We start from the raw sequence: 9,171 nt of genomic DNA on the forward strand, positions 1-9,171 counted from the left end.
TGAATGTTCGGCGCCTAGAACACCGCAACAAAATGACATAGCCGAAAGAAAGAATCAAACATATCAAGAGATGATGAATGCCATGTTAATGCACTCAGAATTACCTTTCAATTTGTGGGGCGAAGCTTTACTATCCACTTGTCACATAATTAATATAATTCCTTTGAAGAAAACTAGTATTTCTCCATATGAGGTATGGAAAAGCATGGAACCAAATATCGGTTATTTCAAAGTGTGGGGGTGTGTGGCTTACTACAAAAATATGGATCCTAAGAGAACCAAGTTGGGTCCTCGAGGGATAAGATGTGCTTTTGTTGGATATGCACAAAATAGTAAAGCATATAGACTCTTAAATTTAGAGTCTAATGTCATTGTTGAATCCCGAGATGTAGAATTCTTTGAAAATATTATCACTAAGGATAAAGAATTAGAGTCGGCCACAAATAAAGAATCTTGTGAAGAATATTCTTCTCGGATTATAGAAATACAACCTGAAGGCACTTCTCGAATCATTGAATCACAACCCGAACCTAGGATAAGCAAAAGAGTCTGGAAAACAAAGAATCTAGGACCAGACGAAATTGATTCTCAATCCATTTCGTTTTATCTGGTCGAAGGAAATAGTACAAAATTCGTTCAAAGTATTCCGGTCATTCTTCAAGTAGGGGATGATCCTAAAACTTATAAGGAAGCAATAACTTCTAGGGACTCATCTTTTTGGAAGGACGCTATCAAAGATGAAATGGATTCAATTATGTCCAACCACACTTGGGAACTTGTCGACTTACCAAAGGGATCGAGGCCCATTGGATGCAAGTGGGTGTTTAAAAGGAAATATCATAGCGATGGTACCTTAAACACTTATAAAGCAAGGTTATTGGCAAAGGGATTCAGACAAAAGGAAGGTATAGATTATTTTGACACTTATGCACCAGTAGCAAGGACAACCACAATTCGATTGTTGTTTGCTTTAGCCTCTTTGAATGATCTTATAGTTCATCAAATGGATGTTAAAACAACGTTCCTAAACGGAGATCTTGATGAGGAAATCTATATGGAACAACCAAAAGGCTACGTGCTTCCTGGAAATGAACTAAATGTGTGCAAACTTGTCAAATCTTTATATGGCTTAAAACAAGCACCAAAACAATGGCATAAAAAATTTGATACTACAATATTGTCAAATGGATTTATTCCTAATTCTTGTGACAAGTGCTTATATACAAAAGTGCACAACAACACTGTAATATTCTTGTGTCTCTATGTTGATGACATGCTAATAATTAGCAACAAAATGAATGGAATTTTAGAAACAAAGACATTTCTAACTTCCACTTTTAAGATGAAAGATCTTGGACTTGTTGACACAATTTTAGGAATAAAAGTCAAGCGAAATAGTGGGGATTATGAACTCAATCAAACATATTATATTGAAAAAATGCTTGATAAGTTCAAACACCTGAAATTCAAGGAAGTGGCCACTCCATTTGATCACGTAGTCAAAGTTGAAAAGAATGATGGAAGAGCAGTGACTCAACTAGAATATGCAAGTGCAATCGGATGTCTTATGTACTTAATGTAATGTACCAGACCTGACATATCATTTGCAGTCAGTAAAATGAGTAGATTTACTAGCAACCTGAGTAATGAACATTGGAAGGCAATCACGAGGATTTTTGGCTATTTACTGAAAACCAAAGATCTTGGCCTTCATTATGGTAGGTTTCCTGCCATATTAGAAGGATATACCGATGCGAGTTGGATATCAAATGTTGGAGATCATAAATCTACAACTGGTTGGATATTTACACTAGCTGGAGGAGCAATTTCTTGGAGGAGCAAGGAACAAACATGCATTACTCTTTCGACCATGGAATCAGAGTTTGTGGCTCTCGCTTCCGCTGGTCAAGAAGCAGAATGGTTAAGGGATCTCCTTTTGGAAGTTCCATTGGCTAAGGATAATGTTTCAAAGGTTATGATACACTGCGATAGCCAGGCCACTCTAGCAAGAGCATTCAGCGAATTGTATAATGGAAAGTCTAGGCATATAGGGCTTAGACATTCGTTCGTGAGAAAATTGATTAAGGATGTAATCGTTTCACTCACGTATATATGAACAAGCTATAATTTGGCTGATCCGTTTACTAAGCCACTTGCCGGAGACTTAGTAAAAACAACCTCGAGAAGCATGGGGTTGAAACTCCTTGAGTAAGAGTTCTGACAACGGCGACAACCCAATCTTATATTAACAGAACATTAACTTCAAGATTTTCAATGGGTAACAACAAGTCGTTGATTTGGATAATTGTCGAATTTCGTGATAATGTTTACCTTAAACGAGGGTTGAGTTTTATTTCAAACTCTTAATGAAGTTCAATACCGAGGGTACGTGTCTTGTGGAAAAGGACACAATATGAACTTCACCTATGTGAATTTCGAGATGGTGCCGTCTCAAAGTGAGAGTTGGAGTTTCTCTCATGAAAAATTCATGAAACAGGATAGCACATGGCCATAAATAAGTGCTAAGCGAGTTATGCAGAGGAAGAACCTTTAAAGAGTGTGTGTAAGGCAACACCGATCTAATCATATGGATTCATGGTTTAAAAGCTTTGCTACCTAATATTCCGATTAAACTTTGTGTTGTCCTCACTAAGGTTAAGTTTTAAATTGAAAGATATCTAACTGTATTAACACTCTTTATATCTCATTTATGGAATTACTAACTTTGTCATTATTAGAACAAGTGGGGGATTGTTGGAAATTATGATAATTAATTTCATAAAGTTATGTTCCAAAATGACAAAAGTGAAATAATGTTAATTGGCAATAAATGCTTCATAAATAGTCCCACATAGGAAGTGGAGTAAACTTTAAAAGCATTTATAAAGTCCTTGGATCAATGTACTTTCCAAAGGAGCCAAAGTGGATAAAGTGCCACATAGACATATGTGGTGGTCCCAAGCCTTATGCCACTTGTCTCTACCAAAAACACCCTCGTCGGTGGCAACACCGGCTCTGGGACCGGGTCCGAGGGCGTGGACGTAGAGGTGCTAGTGGCGGCTTGTAGACGGCACTTGAGCACTTGAAATACATAACACTTCATGAAGTGGTGCATTGTATTTTGTAAACCATTGCAAATTTACATTTAAATGATGTTGTTTCATGAAGAGTTGCAACTTATGAAACAAACACGTGCATGGCCTATATGAAGGATAGAAAAACACTTAGAAAGGGGAGGTTTGAATAAGTGTAGTCTAAAAACTTGAACGATAAAAACAATATGCACAGTTATTTTTATCCTGGTTCGTTGTTAACTAAACTACTCCAGTCCACCCCCACGGAGTGATTTACCTCACCTGAGGATTTAATCCACTAATCGCAACAGATTACAATGGTTTTCCACTTAGTCCGCGACTAAGTCTTCCAGAGTATCCTGATCACAACCTGATCACTCCAGGAACAAATGCTTAGACACAAGCTAAGACTTTCTTAGAGTATCCTGACCACCACGTGATCACTCTAATTACAACTGCTTAGACACAAGCTAAGACTTCCTAGAGTATCCTGATCAACACTTGATCACTCTAGTTACTTACAAATTAATGTAATCAAATAAGAGTTTTACAATGCTTCTTAAAAGCTATAATCACAACAGTGATATTTCTCTTAACGTTTAAGCTTAATCTCACTAATATATTACAACAACAATGTAGTGAGCTTTGATGAAGATGAAGTTTCTGAGCTTTGAATTGAACAGCGTTTCAGCAAGTCTTTCTGAATAATTTCGTTCAGAATTGGTTACCTTGCTTCTCATCAGAACTTCATATTTATAGGCGTTTGACAAGATGACCGTTGAACGCATTTAATGCTTTGCGTGTTCCGTACAGCTTTGCATTTAATGTTTCACGCTTTTGTCAACTACCTCGAGCCTTGTTCACGCTGTGTCTACTGACGTTGCCTTTAATAGCTTCCAACGTTCCTTTTGTTAGTCAGCGTAGCCTGCCACCTGTACTTTCTTCTGATCTGATGTTTGAATATAATATTTGAATATCATCAGAGTCAAACAGCTTGGTGCATAGCATCTTCTTGTCTTCTGACCTTGAAGTGCTTCTGAGCGTGATACCATGAGAACTTCAGTGCTTCTGCTTCTGACCTCAAGTTCTTCTGATGCTTTCATAGACCCATGTTCTGATTCTGCCTTGACCATCTTCTGATGTCTTGCCAGACCATGTTCTGATGTTGCATGCTGAACCTTCTGAGACGAAGCTTCTGAGCGCTGATTTGTGCATACTCTTTATATATATTTCCTGAAATGGAAATTGCAATGTATTAGAGTACCACATTATCTCACACAAAATTCATATCCTTGTTATCATCAAAACTAAGAATATTGATAAGAACAAATCTTGTTCTAACAATCTCCCCCTTTTTGATGATGACAAAAACATATATAAATGATATGAATTTGCGATCAGAAAGAGCATACGGCTAAAGACAAATTACACAGCTATAGCATAAGCATGTGAATATGTCTCCCCCTGAGATTAACAATCTCCCCCTGAAATAAATACTCGAAGAACTTTAATAATAAAAGACTTCCCTGATTATTTCGGTAGAGACGATCACAAGAGCTTCTTGCTTCTGATAATTCATAGCTTCTGACTTCTGCTTCCATTGGACAGCTTCAGAACTTGAATTTCTTTAGATCCTTAGAACACTCACAACTTCTGATTCCTGCTTCCATTTAGGACAGCTTCAGAACTTGAATTTCTTTAGATCCTTAGAACACTCACAGCTTCTGATTCCTGCTTCCATTTAGGACAGCTTCAGAACTTGAATTTCTTTGATCTTCAGAACATTCACAGCTTCTGATTCCTGCTTCCATTTAGGACAGCTTCAGAACTTGAATTTCTTTGATCTTCAGAACATTCACAGCTTCTGATTCATGCTTCCATTTAGGACAGCTTCAGAACTTGAGTTTTCTGGATCTTTCGAACATTCACAGCTTCTGATTTCTGCTTCCCTCGGATAGCTTCAGAGCTTTGAATTTCTTCTTACATCACTTCATGCTAGATTGTATCAGAACATTGTTGAATGTACCAGAGCATCATCAGAGCATCTCTACATCCTGAAATGTTACAGAACAAAACTAAACGACAAAGGTCAGCATGAATGAGTTAGAACATAAAATGTGTATCAGAACACAAAATATGTATCAGGGCCATATAAGCCATATAGAATATATCAGATCCAATAGACAATGTATCAGAGCAAATAGACAATGATTTGGATCAAATTCTATTATCAGAATTTCTGATCATTCTTGCTTCTTGCTTCTGATTCTGAAGCTTCCTAGCACTCAGCTTGCTTCAAGAATCCAGGAGCTTGATTCATCATCTTGAATCTTTGATTCCTGCACAACTTAAAAACATATGAAGCTTGCAGCTTCTGTTAGTAAAGCAACTGATTAAATCAAATCATTTATCACATATTTCTCCCCCTTTTTGTCATATCATCAAAAAACATAAAAGATTCAGATACAAACAAAAAGAAACACACGGAGGAAAAAGGATGATTTCATTGAAGTTCAAACAGCAGGTACAGAAGTACACGCAGAGAAGGAAGACAAGATGCACAAAAACAGATGCAGCACAAAGCAAAAAACAACATAGACTCAATCTAAGACGACCCTAGCCTTGACAGGATCTTGGCCAGCATCTCTTGAACCCCATTATTGTACTCATTCTGCTTCTCTATGAAAGCTCTAAACTCATCCTGGTTCTTCTGAAGAACTTCCAGAGTCGTTGCAAGACGAGAAGATTCATTAGAAGAAGCTTCACCGCTTCTAACCACAGGAATAGCATTGTGATCTGTAGCTTCCATAGATAGATCATTTGCAGGGATTTCCTCAACAGGAACTGATTCAGCAACATGATCTTCTACATCTGCTTCTTGCATAGAAGCATCTCCATATTCTGCAGCAGGAATTTCCGAATCTCCATTCTCAAGTGCCTGAAGAATGGCAGCAAGATTTCTGGAAGCAGGAGGACCTTCAACTTCTGGTGGGTCAACAACTTCTGGAATGACCAAGCTTGGGTCTTTCTTAGAAGGGTTTTCCCTCAGAAATTCAAAGAGGGTCTTGAAATCCCCGAGCAGAACTGGATAATCAGGAATCCAGATAACAATATCCCTGCAAGGGTTAGCTTCCATTGCAGCAGCAAGCCTTGCTTGTTCCAATTCATCCACAAAGGGCTTCTCCTCAGCAGCAACACAATTTCTGAGAGGATGGTAGTATATACCATTATCACCCTCCAGAAGGTAACCAGGGTAACCAGGAGCAGCAACCACTAGTCTTCTCTGTACTCCCATTGCTTCTACTTGAAAATCCTTGCGAAATCTTCTCCAGAGATTTCTTGTAGAAACATCATCCAGACCATTTAGAAATGCATCCTTCAGAAGGTCTAGACTGCTAATCACCTCATGTCTGAAAAGTTCCAGGTAGGTATAGGGTTCAGGTTCAGGCGGATTGAAGGTGAATTTGTAGTCAGGGTAGAGAAGACAGTAAGGTTTGGATTTTCTGGTAGGTAAGGGATGGGATATAGAAGGTGGAGGTGCGGAGGATGAGGAAGAAGGGATATCTGAGAGAATGATTGATGAAGATGGAACACCAGAAATGATAGATTGAGAAGAGGATGGATTATTTGTAAAGGCAATTGGTGAGAAAGATTTATCAGAAGGAGTTGGGGGAAGAATACTTAAAGGTGTGGGGTTTAGAAAGGGAGAGGAGAAGGATGATGGAGAAGGATTAGGTAAGGTGAAGTTTACTTTTGGTTCAGATGGAGGTGATTGGAAAGATGGTTTAGGGACAGAAGGAGGTGGAGTAAAAACCCGTCTGGAGGTTTGTACAGAAGAAAAAGATCTGGTTCTGCGAAAGGAATCTCTGATCCTTTTATCTCTTCGTTCTTCAGAGTCCACCTTGTCAGGATCATAGGTGACTCTCAACTTCTTGGCTTTCTTAGCCTCATCTTCTTGGGCTTTTCTTTTTAGCCTAGCCTTTAGTTCCTTCTGATCCTTCTTCAGAAGATCAGCCTTGGACGGAAGTACTCTGCCACGGATCCAAGCAGGATCAATATCTGATTGCTTCCTAACACAATCTTCCAGGTAAAGCTTGACAACCTGATGCAGTTCTTTTTGAAACAAAGATGCAAAACCTTCAACAGCAACTCTTCTTGACAGAATGTCAGGAAAGCTTGTGCACACAGAAGGTACATTTTGAATGAGTTCCAGTCTGAACAAATCCACGCCATTGAAAATGGGACCTTGAACTACTCCAAGAAAATGAGACGCATTGAGTTTTCTGATGGAGTCCAGCACTTTGCTTTCAATCAGAATGTCTGATATCATTCTTCCAAAAGGAATAGTCGTTCTTGAAATATGAGGATACTTCGCCCTTTCGTCTTCTCTTGACTCAAAGATAGAAATCTTCAGATTCTCAAACAAAATATGGGAGATGTTGATCTCAGTCTTTTTGCCAATGCAGAAAAGAGTATACTTGTGATCTGGACTGATGTAGGAGGAGGAGAGCATCCTCTTTCTATGGTGAAGGGAACCCAGAATAATCTCAGCCCATACTTTATAAAACGGCCTTAAGGTGCCAGTGTTATTAGAGTCAATTCCAAAAGTCTGAGAGATTTGTTGTTCAACTTTAGACCAATCAACTGAAGCATGCCGAAAACCAGTCCAACCTTCTTCATCATTCAGATTGTACAGCTTCCTGATGAGCTTTTTAGTGATAACCACTTCATGCCCTAGCACGAATGAAATGATGGCAGTTGGGGTAACCGTTGCATGTACCCAGAAATCCTTCACAAGTTCAGGATAAATTGGACCAACCAATCTATCAAGATACTTAGACTATCCTTGCTCAAAGATTCTTGCATCACACTTAAAGCCATTTGCTTTTAGGTTGTTGATGTCCACAGCAGATTCACATAGAACTTCCAGTTCTTTCGTGGGTATTAAGCATGTTTTTAATGGAGCATACTCATATTTGCTTAGAAGGATCTGTGTAGAGGTGAGCTTTTCTTTTGAGTTCGATGAACAGGATGATGAGTTCATGATGATGATGCTTTGAGATCAAATCAAAAACTAGGGTTTGAAAAAAAATGCAACGAAGGGGATGCACAAGAGAGAGAGAAAAAGAGAAAAAGAGGGAATGAAGATGAAGCGGGTTATTTAAAAGATTTGAAAATAAAGAAATCAATATGCATTTAATGAGAAATGACATTAGGAGAGAGATAACATGGTAAATGAAATGATTTAACACAGTTACCTAGGTCGGCGTCTTTTCAACTGCACGCTTTGTACAAACTGCACAGACACGTGTTCACCATCAGATAATGGATGACAGCTGTAAAATATGAATAGACTTTACGCCTTTTGATTCTGATCACTGCTTCTGATTGTCATTTTTAAGAAATGATCTGGTTCTGATAGGATCATCTTTCTTCCCAAGGATCACATCTTCTGAATGAGTTGAAGCAAGTCTGGGTGATCTTCTGACTGTAGGTTCTTAAGAAATTCTCAGATTCTCTAAAGATGCAGCAACTTGATCTTCTGATCCATTGCTTCTGAGACTGCCAGCTTCTGCAGCTTTGCTTCTTGGTTCTACTGCTTCTGATATGTCAATATCAAAATCTGCAAAATTCTCAAACTGCTTTGGTTTTTCAAGACCAAGCTTATCATCAAACTTGATATTGATTGATTCTTTTACAATCAATATTTCAGTATTGTATACTCTGTAGCCTTTAGAGCGTTCAGAATATCCAAGAAGGAAACATTTTTGTGCTTTGGAATCAAACTTACCAAGATGATCTTTAGTATTCAGAATAAAACATACACATCCAAAAGGATGGAAATATGAAATGTTGGGCTTTCTGTTCTTCCACAATTCATAAGGAGTCTTATTTAGAATAGGTCTGATAGAGATTCTATTTTGAATATAACATGCAGTGTTTATTGCTTCTGCCCAGAAATGCTTAGCCATATTGGTTTCATTGATCATGGTTCTAGCCATTTCTTGTAGAGTCCTATTCTTTCGCTCTACAACTTCATTTTGCTGTGGAGTTCTAGGACAAGAGAAATCATGGGCAATACCATTTTCTTTGAAGA

Source organism: Vicia villosa, linkage group LG6 (assembly GCF_029867415.1).
Source record: "Vicia villosa cultivar HV-30 ecotype Madison, WI linkage group LG6, Vvil1.0, whole genome shotgun sequence".
In the NCBI taxonomy this organism is placed as follows: domain Eukaryota; kingdom Viridiplantae; phylum Streptophyta; class Magnoliopsida; order Fabales; family Fabaceae; genus Vicia; species Vicia villosa.